This window comes from Urocampus carinirostris, unplaced genomic scaffold, assembly GCF_059441175.1.
Source record: "Urocampus carinirostris isolate Australia breed hairy pipefish unplaced genomic scaffold, RoL_Ucar_1.0 HiC_scaffold_25, whole genome shotgun sequence".
Lineage (NCBI taxonomy): Eukaryota > Metazoa > Chordata > Actinopteri > Syngnathiformes > Syngnathidae > Urocampus > Urocampus carinirostris.
In genome coordinates this window covers 382501-397500 of record NW_028283132.1, presented here as the reverse complement: position 1 = coordinate 397500, position 15000 = coordinate 382501, and the positions used below count along the sequence as shown (strand labels likewise).

Below are 15000 nucleotides of genomic sequence, written 5' to 3'. Positions count from 1 at the left end.
CCGGGTAGGTCGGGCGCTCGGCGCTGAGGCCGGCGCCCGGCGTCTCCCGCTCGGGCCTGACACGACTCGGCGACCGGACTCGCCGGGTAGGTCGGGGGCTCGGCGCTGAGGCCGGCCCCCGGCGTCTCCTACCCGGACCCCGGAAGGCCATCCGACTTGGAAGCCCCGCCGCGCCGCGAAGCGACGCTTTGGGTGTTGCTACCCGTCAGCGAGTGGGTTTGGTTTACAAGGGCGGCGCGACCGCGCTGACACCGAGGGGGGACTGGCCCCCGACCCGGCCGCGGCCTGCCCGGACTATGGATGGACAGAGGAGACCGCGGCGGACCGCGCGGAACCGAACCCCCGGTGTCCGGAGCCCCGGGAGGGACTCCGGTGTCCGGGGGCCGGCCCACGCGCGCGCTACGCGGCCCCTCGAGGGCTCCGGCCGACGGACGCGTTTGGCCGGGGAAAAAGGTAGCCGGTGGGAGCACCGTTTCGTCGCCCTGAACCTTCGTCTCGGGCGGGCGTCCCGACGCCGCCGCCATACGGCCGTTGTGATCCGTGCGGGGATCCGCTTGCTCGGCGACCCTCGCCGAGAGCAGCCCCGCGCCGCACGGACACGCGACACCGACGGGCGGACGGACGCCGGGGCGCCGGCCCGAACCGTTACCTTTAAAGGACGGGAGGTCGTCGAGGCGAGTGCCGCCCCGGAAGCGCGCGCCGGAAGCGCGAGAACCGCGCCGAGCTAGGGTCGTCGGCAGAGGGGGATTCCCCGGTTACGGGGGTCCCGCGCACGGCCGCCGCCTTTCGCCCGTCGCTGGCGGTCGCCTGTCGTCGCGCCGCGCCGCGCTACTGGGGTCGTCGGACGAGCGCGCTACCCCGCTCGCACGGAGGTAGCGCGACATCGCCCGCCGCCTTTTCTCGCGTCGCGCCGCGCCGCGTGGCGCCCGCCGAACTCGCTCCGACGCGCGGCCCGGGAGTGACCCGCGCCGCGCCCCCCGTCCCGTCCCGTCCCGGTCTACCCTCTTCCTCCGCCTGCGACGACCCGCCGCCCTCGGCGTCTGGCTCGTCGGGGGTGTACCGAGGCGGATCTGCTGCCGCTCGTACGTTAATGATCCTTCTGCAGGTTCACCTACAGAAACCTTGTTACGACTTTTACTTCCTCTAGATAGTCAAGTTCGACCGTCTTCTGGCACACCGCCGGAGCCGGGGCCGGCCCCGGCGGGGACTATCCGAGGACCTCACTAAGCCATCCGATCGGTAGTAGCGACGGGCGGTGTGTACAAAGGGCAGGGACTTAATCAACGCAGGCTAATGACCCGCGCTTACTGGGAATTCCTCGTTGGTGGGAAATAATTGCAATCCCCAGGCCCTGTCACGAGCGGGGTTCATAGGATTACCCGCGCCTGCCGGCGCGGGGATAGACGACGCGCTTATACGCTCAGTGTGGCGCGCGTGCAGCCCCGGACATCTAAGGGCATCACAGACCTGTTATTGCTCATTCTCGTGTGGCTGAGAGCCACTTGTCCCTCTAAGAAGTTTTCTGCCGCCGACCGCGCGGGGGGCCGCGGTACTATTTAGTATGTTTGAGTCTCGTTCGTTATCGGAATTAACCAGACAAATCGCTCCACCAACTACGAACGGCCATGCACCACCACCCACGGTATCGAGAAAGAGCCTTCAATCTGTCAATCCTTTCCGTGTCCGGGCCGGGTGAGGTTTCCCGTGTTGAGTCAAATTAAGCCGCATGCTCCACTCCTGGTGGTGCCCTTCCGTCAATTCCTTTAAGTTTCAGCTTTGCAACAATACTCCCCCCGGAACCCAGACACTTGGTCGGTTTCCCGGGTGCTGCTCGGCGGGTCATGGGAATAACGCCGCCGGATCGCGAGTCGGCATCGTTTATGGTCGGAACTAGGACGGTATCTGATCGTCTTCGAACCTCCGACTTTCGTTCTTGATTAATGAAAACATTCTTGGCAAATGCTTTCGCTCTCGTCCGTCTTGCGCCGGTCCAAGAATTTCACCTCTAGCGGCGCAGTACGAATGCCCCCGGCCGTCCCTCTTAATCATGGCCCCAGTTCATGACAACCCACAAAATAGAACCGGAGTCCTATTCCATTATTCCCAGCTGCGATATGCAGGGGCGGCCGTGTGGCCTGCTTTGAACACTCTAATTTCCTCAAAGTAAACGCTTCGGGCCCCGCGAGTGACACCCAGCGAAGGGCATCACGGGGGCTTTTGCCGAGAGGCAGGGGCTGGGACAGACGGATGCACGCCTCGCGGCGGACCGTCAGCTCGCGTCCCGGGGTCCAACTAGGAGCTTTTTAACTGCAGCAACTTTAAAATACGCTATTGGAGCTGGAATTACCGCGGCTGCTGGCACCAGACTTGCCCTCCAATGGATGCTGGCCGATGGGTTTGTGTTCGGCTCATTCCAATTACGGAGACTCGAACGAGTCCCGTATTGTTATTTTTCGTCACTACCTCCCCGTGTCGGGAGTGGGTAATTTGCGCGCCTGCTGCCTTCCTTGGATGTGGTAGCCGTTTCTCATGCTCCCTCTCCGGAATCGAACCCTGATTCCCCGTTACCCGTGGTCACCATGGTAGGCGCAGAGTCTACCATCGAAAGTTGATAGGGCAGACATTCGAATGAGTCGTCGCCGCCTCGGGTGGGCGAGCGATCGGCACGAGGTTATCCTGAGTCAACACAAAGGGGGGGCCGGGCCGGCGGAACGAGGACCGGCGCGCGCGGAGCCGCCCGCGCCGCTTACGCCCCCGCCCGGAGAGGCGGAGGCCGGACGCGGGGGACGCGCGCGACGGCTGAGCCCCCGCCCGCCGGACACCGCGTGGGTTTTTGTGTCTGATAAATGCACGCGTCCCCGGGGCGAGGCCGGAGCCCCGCCCGCGAGTCGGCGCTCGTTTGCATGTATTAGCTCTGGATTTGCCACAGTTATCCAAGTAACGGTGGAGCGATCAAAGGAACCATAACTGATTTAATGAGCCGTTCGCAGTTTCACTGTACTGGCCATTCGTACTTAGACATGCATGGCTTAATCTTGAAAACAAGCATATGCTACTGGCAGGATCAACCAGAGTGCGTCTGCCGCCGGGGGGGCGCTGCTGGTGGCGGTGCGGCCCTGGTCCGGGACGAGGCTGTGGCTACAGCCGGGCCCGGGGGGCCGCGCGACACTCGTATACGTTCGGACGGGCTGACGAGCGGGTGTCGTGAAACGATGTTTCGCGCGGAGCCCTAGCACGCGTGGCGTCGGGCTCCGCGACGGTCGGACGTCTGGGTGTGGCTCGAGACGGAAGCTCGACCTCGGTTCGTCTTGGTTCTGCCGCCAAAAGGTTCACGCCGAGGCATGGTTTCGCAAGAGGGCCCCGCGAGTGCCAGCCGTGGATCCCGCCTCACTCGTAACTCGTATCGGATTCGTCCGGCCTCACTTTCGTTCGCACATCGGACAGTTATACGTGTGCTTTAGTAGCTTCCGTTCCCTCTTAGTGAGGCCGTCCGTACGTACCGCCCCAGCTCTTTCTGAGGCGGGTATCCACTCGGCTCGGGGGGGCCCAACGTTTGCCTAGTATCCTCGGCGCTGGAGCTTGACCCGCAAAGCCGGAGGAGCCGCACGCTCCGAACACCGGCTTGCGCCGGCCGACGTGGGCCCTCCGAGGCGGGTCTCGTGTGCCAATCGCTCAGTTGGGGAACCGGCAGGCCCGTGGGCCGACGCCGGCTCACCCGGGGGTGAAGGGTGCTTCGATGGAGGCCCCCTGTCAGCCTCCGCGGAAGTCCGGCTTCAATACTTTAAAGTTTGAAAAACTTAGACATTTTTCGAGAACCGGAGCTTAGAGGGGTACATGCAAAAGCCAGGGCCGCGGGAAGCGCCCTAAATACTTCAATACTTTAAAATTTGAAAAACTTAGAAATTTTTCGAGAACCGGCATCTTCCCTCGGTAATTGCGAGATGCGAGGCCGCCCCTAGCCTCTGCTCTGTCGGACTCAATGGTCACGGGTGGCCGCTGATTAGCCCTGGTGCTCACCTCTCAAAATTGCGAGTCCCTAATATAATTCTGGCTGTCGGCTGGAGAAGGGGGTATAAAATCGGCACTTGAGGGAACGCCGGGCCCTCAAGTTCGGGGCCCTCTAGCGGATTTTTGAGGTACTGCACTCCCATTGGAAATGCATGGGCGCTCCGTCCACTACCATGTAATTCCCTCACAATATCTGCCCCTGCGTGGCCGCGGGATGCTACTGCAGCCCCGTTGGTAATGAATGGGCCTTTCGGAGGCCATAAATACAGCGCCGCTGCATGGATTTTGGCGGTACTGCTGCTGTCGCTGAAAATACATGGACCCGTCTGAATGAATGGGCCTTTCGGAGGCCATAAACTCAGCGCCTCTGCATGGATTTTGGCGGTACTGCGGCTGTCGCTGAAAATACATGGACCCGTCTGAATGAATGGGCCTTTCGGAGGCCATAAATCCAGCGCCGCTGCATGGATTTTGGCGGTACTGCGGCTGTCGCTGAAAATACATGGACCCGTCTGAATGAATGGACAAAATATAAATCAGACACTACAGAACACAAGCATAATCCAAGATTACAAAATCATCTCAGCCTTTAAAAGAAACAAAAACCTGAAAGACTACTTAGTAAAAAGTAAATTACCAGAAATCAACATAACACAAACGCAGGGCCCCACATTCTACAAACAAGCCACCACAGTTAGGAACACCGTCACCAACACAAACTACCTAATTAAACAAACAATCACACCTGCTACGGAAAACTGAAAATACATGGACCCGTCTGAATGTATGGGCCTTTCAGAGGCCATAAACTCAGCCAGCGCCGGGCCAGTGTTTGGGGTATTGTGCCCGCCACTAGTGGCTGAATACATAATAATAATAATAATAATAATAATTCCCTTGTATTGTCATTCTGTGTAACAATGTACACAGAACGAAATGTCGATTGCACTGGGCTAGTGTTGAGGGAACGTCGGGCCCTCAAGTTCGGTGGCTTGGAGCGGATTTTTGAGGTACTGCACTCCCATTGGAAATGCATGGGCGCTCCGTCCACTACCATGTAATTCCCTCACAATATCTGCCCCTGCGTGGCCGCGGGATGCTACTGCAGCCCCGTTGGTAATGAATGGGCCTTTCGGAGGCCATAAATACAGCGCCGCTGCATGGATTTTGGCGGTACTGCTGCTGTCGCTGAAAATACATGGACCCGTCTGAATGAATGGGCCTTTCGGAGGCCATAAACTCAGCGCCTCTGCATGGATTTTGGCGGTACTGCGGCTGTCGCTGAAAATACATGGACCCGTCTGAATGAATGGGCCTTTCGGAGGCCATAAATTCAGCGCCGCTGCATGGATTTTGGCGGTACTGCGGCTGTCGCTGAAAATACATGGACCCGTCTGAATGAATGGACAAAATATAAATCAGACACTACAGAACACAAGCATAATCCAAGATTACAAAATCATCTCAGCCTTTAAAAGAAACAAAAACCTGAAAGACTACTTAGTAAAAAGTAAATTACCAGAAATCAACATAACACAAACGCAGGGCCCCACATTCTACAAACAAGCCACCACAGTTAGGAACACCGTCACCAACACAAACTACCTAATTAAACAAACAATCACACCTGCTACGGAAAACTGAAAATACATGGACCCGTCTGAATGTATGGGCCTTTCGGAGGCCATAAACTCAGCCAGCGCCGGGCCAGTGTTTGGGGTATTGTGCCCGCCACTAGTGGCTGAATACATAATAATAATAATAATAATAATAATAATTCCCTTGTATTGTCATTCTGTGTAACAATGTACACAGAACGAAATGTCGATTGCACTGGGCTAGTGTTGAGGGAACGTCGGGCCCTCAAGTTCGGTGGCTTGGAGCGGATTTTTGAGGTACTGCACTCCCATTGGAAATGCATGGGCGCTCCGTCCACTACCATGTAATTCCCTCACAATATCTGCCCCTGCGTGGCCGCGGGATGCTACTGCAGCCCCGTTGGTAATGAATGGGCCTTTCGGAGGCCATAAATACAGCGCCGCTGCATGGATTTTGGCGGTACTGCTGCTGTCGCTGAAAATACATGGACCCGTCTGAATGAATGGGCCTTTCGGAGGCCATAAACTCAGCGCCTCTGCATGGATTTTGGCGGTACTGCGGCTGTCGCTGAAAATACATGGACCCGTCTGAATGAATGGGCCTTTCGGAGGCCATAAATCCAGCGCCGCTGCATGGATTTTGGCGGTACTGCGGCTGTCGTTGAAAATACATGGACCCGTCTGAATGAATGGGCCTTTCGGATTCCATAAACCCAGCGCCGCTGCATGGATTTTGGCGGTACTGCGGCTGTCGCTGAAAATACATGGACCCGTCTGAATGAATGGGCCTTTCGGAGGCCATAAACTCAGCGCCGCTGCATGGATTTTGGCGGTACTGCGGCTGTCGCTGAAAATACATGGACCCGTCTGAATGAATGGACAAAATATAAATCAGACACTACAGAACACAAGCATAATCCAAGATTACAAAATCATCTCAGCCTTTAAAAGAAACAAAAACCTGAAAGACTACTTAGTAAAAAGTAAATTACCAGAAATCAACATAACACAAACGCAGGGCCCCACATTCTACAAACAAGCCACCACAGTTAGGAACACCGTCACCAACACAAACTACCTAATTAAACAAACAATCACACCTGCTACGGAAAACTGAAAATACATGGACCCGTCTGAATGTATGGGCCTTTCGGAGGCCATAAACTCAGCCAGCGCCGGGCCAGTGTTTGGGGTATTGTGCCCGCCACTAGTGGCTGAATACATAATAATAATAATAATAATAATAATAATTCCCTTGTATTGTCATTCTGTGTAACAATGTACACAGAACGAAATGTCGATTGCACTGGGCTAGTGTTGAGGGAACGTCGGGCCCTCAAGTTCGGTGGCTTGGAGCGGATTTTTGAGGTACTGCACTCCCATTGGAAATGCATGGGCGCTCCGTCCACTACCATGTAATTCCCTCACAATATCTGCCCCTGCGTGGCCGCGGGATGCTACTGCAGCCCCGTTGGTAATGAATGGGCCTTTCGGAGGCCATAAATACAGCGCCGCTGCATGGATTTTGGCGGTACTGCTGCTGTCGCTGAAAATACATGGACCCGTCTGAATGAATGGGCCTTTCGGAGGCCATAAACTCAGCGCCTCTGCATGGATTTTGGCGGTACTGCGGCTGTCGCTGAAAATACATGGACCCGTCTGAATGAATGGGCCTTTCGGAGGCCATAAATCCAGCGCCGCTGCATGGATTTTGGCGGTACTGCGGCTGTCGCTGAAAATACATGGACCCGTCTGAATGTATGGGCCTTTCGGAGGCCATATACTCAGCTGAAGGTTGAGAACTTGGCTAGTGTTTGGGGACTTGTGCCCGCCACTAGTGGCTGAAATCCGGGCCGGTGTTTGGGGAATTGTGCGCGTATTATCGGGCCGGTGTTTGGGGATATGCGCGCGTATTATCGGACCGGTGTTTGGGGAATCGTGCCCGCCACTAGTGGCTGAATCCCGGGCTAGTGTTGGGGGACTTGTGCCCGCCAATAGTGGCTGAAATCCGCGCCGGTGTTTGGGGAATTGTGCGCGTATTATCGGGCCGGTGTTTGGGGATATGCGCGCGTATTATCGGACCGGTGTTTGGGGATTTGTGCCCGCCACTAGTGGCTGAGAACTTGGCTAGTGTTTGGGGACTTGTGCCCGCCACTAGTGGCTGAAATCCGGGCCGGTGTTTGGGGAATTGTGCGCGTATTATCGGGCCGGTGTTTGGGGATATGCGCGCGTATTATCGGACCGGTGTTTGGGGAATCGTGCCCGCCACTAGTGGCTGAATCCCGGGCTAGTGTTGGGGGACTTGTGCCCGCCAATAGTGGCTGAAATCCGGGCCGGTGTTTGGGGAATTGTGCGCATATTATCGGGCCGGTGTTTGGGGATATGCGCGCGTATTATTGCGCGTATTATCGGGCCGGTGTTTGGGGAATCGTGCCCGCCACTAGTGGCTGAATCCCGGGCTAGTGTTGGGGGACTTGTGCCCGCCAATAGTGGCTGAAATCCGCGCCGGTGTTTGGGGAATTGTGCGCGTATTATCGGGCCGGTGTTTGGGGATATGCGCGCGTATTATCGGACCGGTGTTTGGGGAATCGTGCCCGCCACTAGTGGCTGAATCCCGGGCTAGTGTTGGGGGACTTGTGCCCGCCAATAGTGGCTGAAATCCGCGCCGGTGTTTGGGGAATTGTGCGCGTATTATCGGGCCGGTGTTTGGGGATATGCGCGCGTATTATCGGACCGGTGTTTGGGGAATTGTGCCCGCCACTAGTGGCTGAGAACTGGGCTAGTGTTGGGGGACTTGTGCCCGCCACTAGTGGCTGAAATCCGGGCCGGTGTTTGGGGAATTGTGCGCGTATTATCGGGCCGGTGTTTGGGGATATGCGCGCGTATTATCGGGCCGGTGTTTGGGGATATGCGCGCGTATTATCGGACCGGTGTTTGGGGAATCGTGCCCGCCACTAGTGGCTGAATCCCGGGCTAGTGTTGGGGGACTTGTGCCCGCCAATAGTGGCTGAAATCCGCGCCGGTGTTTGGGGAATTGTGCGCGTATTATCGGGCCGGTGTTTGGGGATATGCGCGCGTATTATCGGACCGGTGTTTGGGGAATCGTGCCCGCCACTAGTGGCTGAATCCCGGGCTAGTGTTGGGGGACTTGTGCCCGCCAATAGTGGCTGAAATCCGCGCCGGTGTTTGGGGAATTGTGCGCGTATTATCGGGCCGGTGTTTGGGGATATGCGCGCGTATTATCGGACCGGTGTTTGGGGAATTGTGCCCGCCACTAGTGGCTGAATCCCGGGCTAGTGTTGGGGGACTTGTGCCCGCCACTAGTGGCTGAAATCCGCGCCGGTGTTTGGGGAATTGTGCGCGTATTATCGGGCCGGTGTTTGGGGATATGCGCGCGTATTATCGGACCGGTGTTTGGGGAATCGTGCCCGCCACTAGTGGCTGAATCCCGGGCTAGTGTTGGGGGACTTGTGCCCGCCAATAGTGGCTGAAATCCGCGCCGGTGTTTGGGGAATTGTGCGCGTATTATCGGGCCGGTGTTTGGGGATATGCGCGCGTATTATCGGACCGGTGTTTGGGGAATCGTGCCCGCCACTAGTGGCTGAATCCCGGGCTAGTGTTGGGGGACTTGTGCCCGCCAATAGTGGCTGAAATCCGCGCCGGTGTTTGGGGATATGCGCGCGTATTATCGGGCCGGTGTTTGGGGATATGCGCGCGTATTATCGGACCGGTGTTTGGGGAATTGTGCGCGTATTATCGGGCCGGTGTTTGGGGATATGCGCGCGTATTATCGGACCGGTGTTTGGGGAATTGTGCCCGCCACTAGTGGCTGAGAACTTGGCTAGTGTTTGGGGACTTGTGCCCGCCAATAGTGGCTGAAATCCGCGCCGGTGTTTGGGGAATTGTGCGCGTATTATCGGGCCGGTGTTTGGGGATATGCGCGCGTATTATCGGACCGGTGTTTGGGGAATCGTGCCCGCCACTAGTGGCTGAATCCCGGGCTAGTGTTGGGGGACTTGTGCCCGCCAATAGTGGCTGAAATCCGCGCCGGTGTTTGGGGAATTGTGCGCGTATTATCGGGCCGGTGTTTGGGGATATGCGCGCGTATTATCGGACCGGTGTTTGGGGAATCGTGCCCGCCACTAGTGGCTGAGAACTTGGCTAGTGTTTGGGGACTTGTGCCCGCCACTAGTGGCTGAAATCCGGGCCGGTGTTTGGGGAATTGTGCGCGTATTATCGGGCCGGTGTTTGGGGATATGCGCGCGTATTATCGGACCGGTGTTTGGGGAATCGTGCCCGCCACTAGTGGCTGAATCCCGGGCTAGTGTTGGGGGACTTGTGCCCGCCAATAGTGGCTGAAATCCGCGCCGGTGTTTGGGGAATTGTGCGCGTATTATCGGGCCGGTGTTTGGGGATATGCGCGCGTATTATCGGACCGGTGTTTGGGGAATTGTGCCCGCCACTAGTGGCTGAGAACTTGGCTAGTGTTTGGGGACTTGTGCCCGCCAATAGTGGCTGAAATCCGCGCCGGTGTTTGGGGAATTGTGCGCGTATTATCGGGCCGGTGTTTGGGGATATGCGCGCGTATTATCGGACCGGTGTTTGGGGAATCGTGCCCGCCACTAGTGGCTGAATCCCGGGCTAGTGTTGGGGGACTTGTGCCCGCCAATAGTGGCTGAAATCCGCGCCGGTGTTTGGGGAATTGTGCGCGTATTATCGGGCCGGTGTTTGGGGATATGCGCGCGTATTATCGGACCGGTGTTTGGGGAATCGTGCCCGCCACTAGTGGCTGAATCCCGGGCTAGTGTTGGGGGACTTGTGCCCGCCAATAGTGGCTGAAATCCGCGCCGGTGTTTGGGGAATTGTGCGCGTATTATCGGGCCGGTGTTTGGGGATATGCGCGCGTATTATCGGACCGGTGTTTGGGGAATTGTGCCCGCCACTAGTGGCTGAGAACTTGGCTAGTGTTTGGGGACTTGTGCCCGCCAATAGTGGCTGAAATCCGCGCCGGTGTTTGGGGAATTGTGCGCGTATTATCGGGCCGGTGTTTGGGGATATGCGCGCGTATTATCGGACCGGTGTTTGGGGAATCGTGCCCGCCACTAGTGGCTGAATCCCGGGCTAGTGTTGGGGGACTTGTGCCCGCCAATAGTGGCTGAAATCCGCGCCGGTGTTTGGGGAATTGTGCGCGTATTATCGGGCCGGTGTTTGGGGATATGCGCGCGTATTATCGGACCGGTGTTTGGGGAATCGTGCCCGCCACTAGTGGCTGAATCCCGGGCTAGTGTTGGGGGACTTGTGCCCGCCAATAGTGGCTGAAATCCGCGCCGGTGTTTGGGGAATTGTGCGCGTATTATCGGGCCGGTGTTTGGGGATATGCGCGCGTATTATCGGACCGGTGTTTGGGGAATTGTGCCCGCCACTAGTGGCTGAGAACTTGGCTAGTGTTTGGGGACTTGTGCCCGCCAATAGTGGCTGAAATCCGCGCCGGTGTTTGGGGAATTGTGCGCGTATTATCGGGCCGGTGTTTGGGGATATGCGCGCGTATTATCGGACCGGTGTTTGGGGAATCGTGCCCGCCACTAGTGGCTGAATCCCGGGCTAGTGTTGGGGGACTTGTGCCCGCCAATAGTGGCTGAAATCCGCGCCGGTGTTTGGGGAATTGTGCGCGTATTATCGGGCCGGTGTTTGGGGATATGCGCGCGTATTATCGGACCGGTGTTTGGGGAATCGTGCCCGCCACTAGTGGCTGAATCCCGGGCTAGTGTTGGGGGACTTGTGCCCGCCAATAGTGGCTGAAATCCGCGCCGGTGTTTGGGGAATTGTGCGCGTATTATCGGGCCGGTGTTTGGGGATATGCGCGCGTATTATCGGACCGGTGTTTGGGGAATCGTGCCCGCCACTAGTGGCTGAATCCCGGGCTAGTGTTGGGGGACTTGTGCCCGCCAATAGTGGCTGAAATCCGCGCCGGTGTTTGGGGAATTGTGCGCGTATTATCGGGCCGGTGTTTGGGGATATGCGCGCGTATTATCGGACCGGTGTTTGGGGAATTGTGCCCGCCACTAGTGGCTGAATCCCGGGCTAGTGTTGGGGGACTTGTGCCCGCCAATAGTGGCTGAAATCCGCGCCGGTGTTTGGGGAATTGTGCGCGTATTATCGGGCCGGTGTTTGGGGATATGCGCGCGTATTATCGGACCGGTGTTTGGGGAATTGTGCCCGCCACTAGTGGCTGAGAACTTGGCTAGTGTTTGGGGACTTGTGCCCGCCAATAGTGGCTGAAATCCGCGCCGGTGTTTGGGGAATTGTGCGCGTATTATCGGGCCGGTGTTTGGGGATATGCGCGCGTATTATCGGACCGGTGTTTGGGGAATCGTGCCCGCCACTAGTGGCTGAATCCCGGGCTAGTGTTGGGGGACTTGTGCCCGCCAATAGTGGCTGAAATCCGCGCCGGTGTTTGGGGAATTGTGCGCGTATTATCGGGCCGGTGTTTGGGGATATGCGCGCGTATTATCGGACCGGTGTTTGGGGAATTGTGCGCGTATTATCGGGCCGGTGTTTGGGGATATGCGCGCGTATTATCGGACCGGTGTTTGGGGAATTGTGCCCGCCACTAGTGGCTGAGAACTTGGCTAGTGTTTGGGGACTTGTGCCCGCCAATAGTGGCTGAAATCCGCGCCGGTGTTTGGGGAATTGTGCGCGTATTATCGGGCCGGTGTTTGGGGATATGCGCGCGTATTATCGGACCGGTGTTTGGGGAATCGTGCCCGCCACTAGTGGCTGAATCCCGGGCTAGTGTTGGGGGACTTGTGCCCGCCAATAGTGGCTGAAATCCGCGCCGGTGTTTGGGGAATTGTGCGCGTATTATCGGGCCGGTGTTTGGGGATATGCGCGCGTATTATCGGACCGGTGTTTGGGGAATCGTGCCCGCCACTAGTGGCTGAATCCCGGGCTAGTGTTGGGGGACTTGTGCCCGCCAATAGTGGCTGAAATCCGCGCCGGTGTTTGGGGAATTGTGCGCGTATTATCGGGCCGGTGTTTGGGGATATGCGCGCGTATTATCGGACCGGTGTTTGGGGAATCGTGCCCGCCACTAGTGGCTGAATCCCGGGCTAGTGTTGGGGGACTTGTGCCCGCCAATAGTGGCTGAAATCCGCGCCGGTGTTTGGGGAATTGTGCGCGTATTATCGGGCCGGTGTTTGGGGATATGCGCGCGTATTATCGGACCGGTGTTTGGGGAATCGTGCCCGCCACTAGTGGCTGAATCCCGGGCTAGTGTTGGGGGACTTGTGCCCGCCAATAGTGGCTGAAATCCGCGCCGGTGTTTGGGGAATTGTGCGCGTATTATCGGGCCGGTGTTTGGGGAATTGCGCGCGTATTATCGGGCCGGTGTTTGGGGATATGCGCGCGTATTATCGGACCGGTGTTTGGGGAATCGTGCCCGCCACTAGTGGCTGAATCCCGGGCTAGTGTTGGGGGACTAGTGGTCGTAAAACCGGGCCGGTGTTTGGGGACTTATAGGCCGACACTAGTGGCTCAAAACCGGGCTGCCGTTTGGGGACTTGTCGGGCCAACATTGGCTTGCAGCACTTGGAAAATTGCACTAAGTCCGATTGTCGGGTCACCAGGGGCTCGTGGGACTTAGAATTTGTGCCACTCCCCGGCCAGTGTTTGGGGACCGGCTGCCGCCTCCTGTGGGCCGGTCCCCGGCCGGTGTTTGGGGACCGGCTGCCGCCTCCTGTGGGCCGGTCCCCGGCTGGTGTTTGGGGACCGGCTGCCGCCTCCTGTGGGCCGGTCCCCGGCCGGTGTTTGGGGACCGGCTGCCGCCTCTTGTGGGCCGGTCCCCGGCTGGTGTTTGGGGACCGGCTGCCGCCTCTTGTGGGCCGGTCCCCGGCTGGTGTTTGGGGACTGGCTGCCGCCTCTTGTGGGCCGGTCCCCGGCTGGTGTTTGGGGACCGGCTGCCGCCTCCTGTGGGCCGGTCCCCGGCTGGTGTTTGGGGACCGGCTGCCGCCTCCTGTGGGCCGGTCCCCGGCCGGTGTTTGGGGACCGGCTGCCGCCTCCTGTGGGCCGGTCCCCGGCCGGTGTTTGGGGACCGGCTGCCGCCTCTTGTGGGCCGGTCCCCGGCTGGTGTTTGGGGACCGGCTGCCGCCTCCTGTGGGCCGGTCCCCGGCTGGTGTTTGGGGACCGGCTGCCGCCTCCTGTGGGCCGGTCCCCGGCCGGTGTTTGGGGACCGGCTGCCGCCTCCTGTGGGCCGGTCCCCGGCTGGTGTTTGGGGACCGGCTGCCGCCTCCTGTGGGCCGGTCCCCGGCCGGTGTTTGGGGACCGGCTGCCGCCTCTTGTGGGCCGGTCCCCGGCTGGTGTTTGGGGACCGGCTGCCGCCTCTTGTGGGCCGGTCCCCGGCTGGTGTTTGGGGACCGGCTGCCGCCTCCTGTGGGCCGGTCCCCGGCCGGTGTTTGGGGACCGGCTGCCGCCTCTTGTGGGCTGGTCCCCGGCTGGTGTTTGGGGACCGGCTGCCGCCTCTTGTGGGCCGGTCCCCGGCTGGTGTTTGGGGACTGGCTGCCGCCTCTTGTGGTTCGTCTCCTGGCTTGCGTTTGGGGACTGGCTGCCGCCTCTTGTGGGCCGGTCCCCGGCTGGTGTTTGGGGACCGGCTGCCGCCTCCTGTGGGCCGGTCCCCGGCCGGTGTTTGGGGACCGGCTGCCGCCTCCTGTGGGCCGGTCCCCGGCCGGTGTTTGGGGACCGGCTGCCGCCTCTTGTGGGCCGGTCCCCGGCTGGTGTTTGGGGACCGGCTGCCGCCTCCTGTGGGCCGGTCCCCGGCTGGTGTTTGGGGACCGGCTGCCGCCTCTTGTGGGCCGGTCCCCGGCCAGTGTTTGGGGACTGGCTGCCGCCTCCTGTGGGCCGGTCCCCGGCTGGTGTTTGGGGACCGGCTGCCGCCTCCTGTGGGCCGGTCCCCGGCTGGTGTTTGGGGACCGGCTGCCGCCTCTTGTGGGCCGGTCCCCGGCTGGTGTTTGGGGACTGGCTGCCGCCTCTTGTGGTTCGTCTCCTGGCTTGCGTTTGGGGACTGGCTGCCGCCTCTTGTGGTTCGTCTTCCGGCTTGGGTTAGGGACTTGCGCTGGTTGGGGGGAATTTTCGCTCGTCGGGTCACCAGGGGCTCGCGGGAGCTTGCGTTTGGGGACTGGCTGCCGCCTCTTGTGGGCCGGTCCCCGGCTTGTGTTTGGGGACTGGCTGCAGCCTCCTGTGGGCCGGTCCCTGGCTTGCGTTTGGGGACTGGCTGCCGCCTCTTGTGGTTCGTCTTCCGGCTTGGGTTAGGGACTTGCGCTGGTTGGGGGGAATTTTCGCTCGTCGGGTCACCAGGGGCTCGCGGGAGCTTGCGTTTGGGGACTGGCTGCCGCCTCTTGTG

At 59.3% G+C, this 15000-nt stretch overlaps 1 non-coding gene across 1 annotated transcript; it reads right to left on the bottom strand.

The window, feature by feature from the left end:
* Positions 1–1088: 1088 nt before the first annotated feature.
* Positions 1089–3075, bottom strand: LOC148345794 (18S ribosomal RNA). The gene has a single exon (XR_015848499.1). It is a non-coding gene; the product is annotated as an 18S ribosomal RNA (ribosomal RNA).
* Between the last annotated feature and the right edge of the window lie 11925 nt (positions 3076–15000).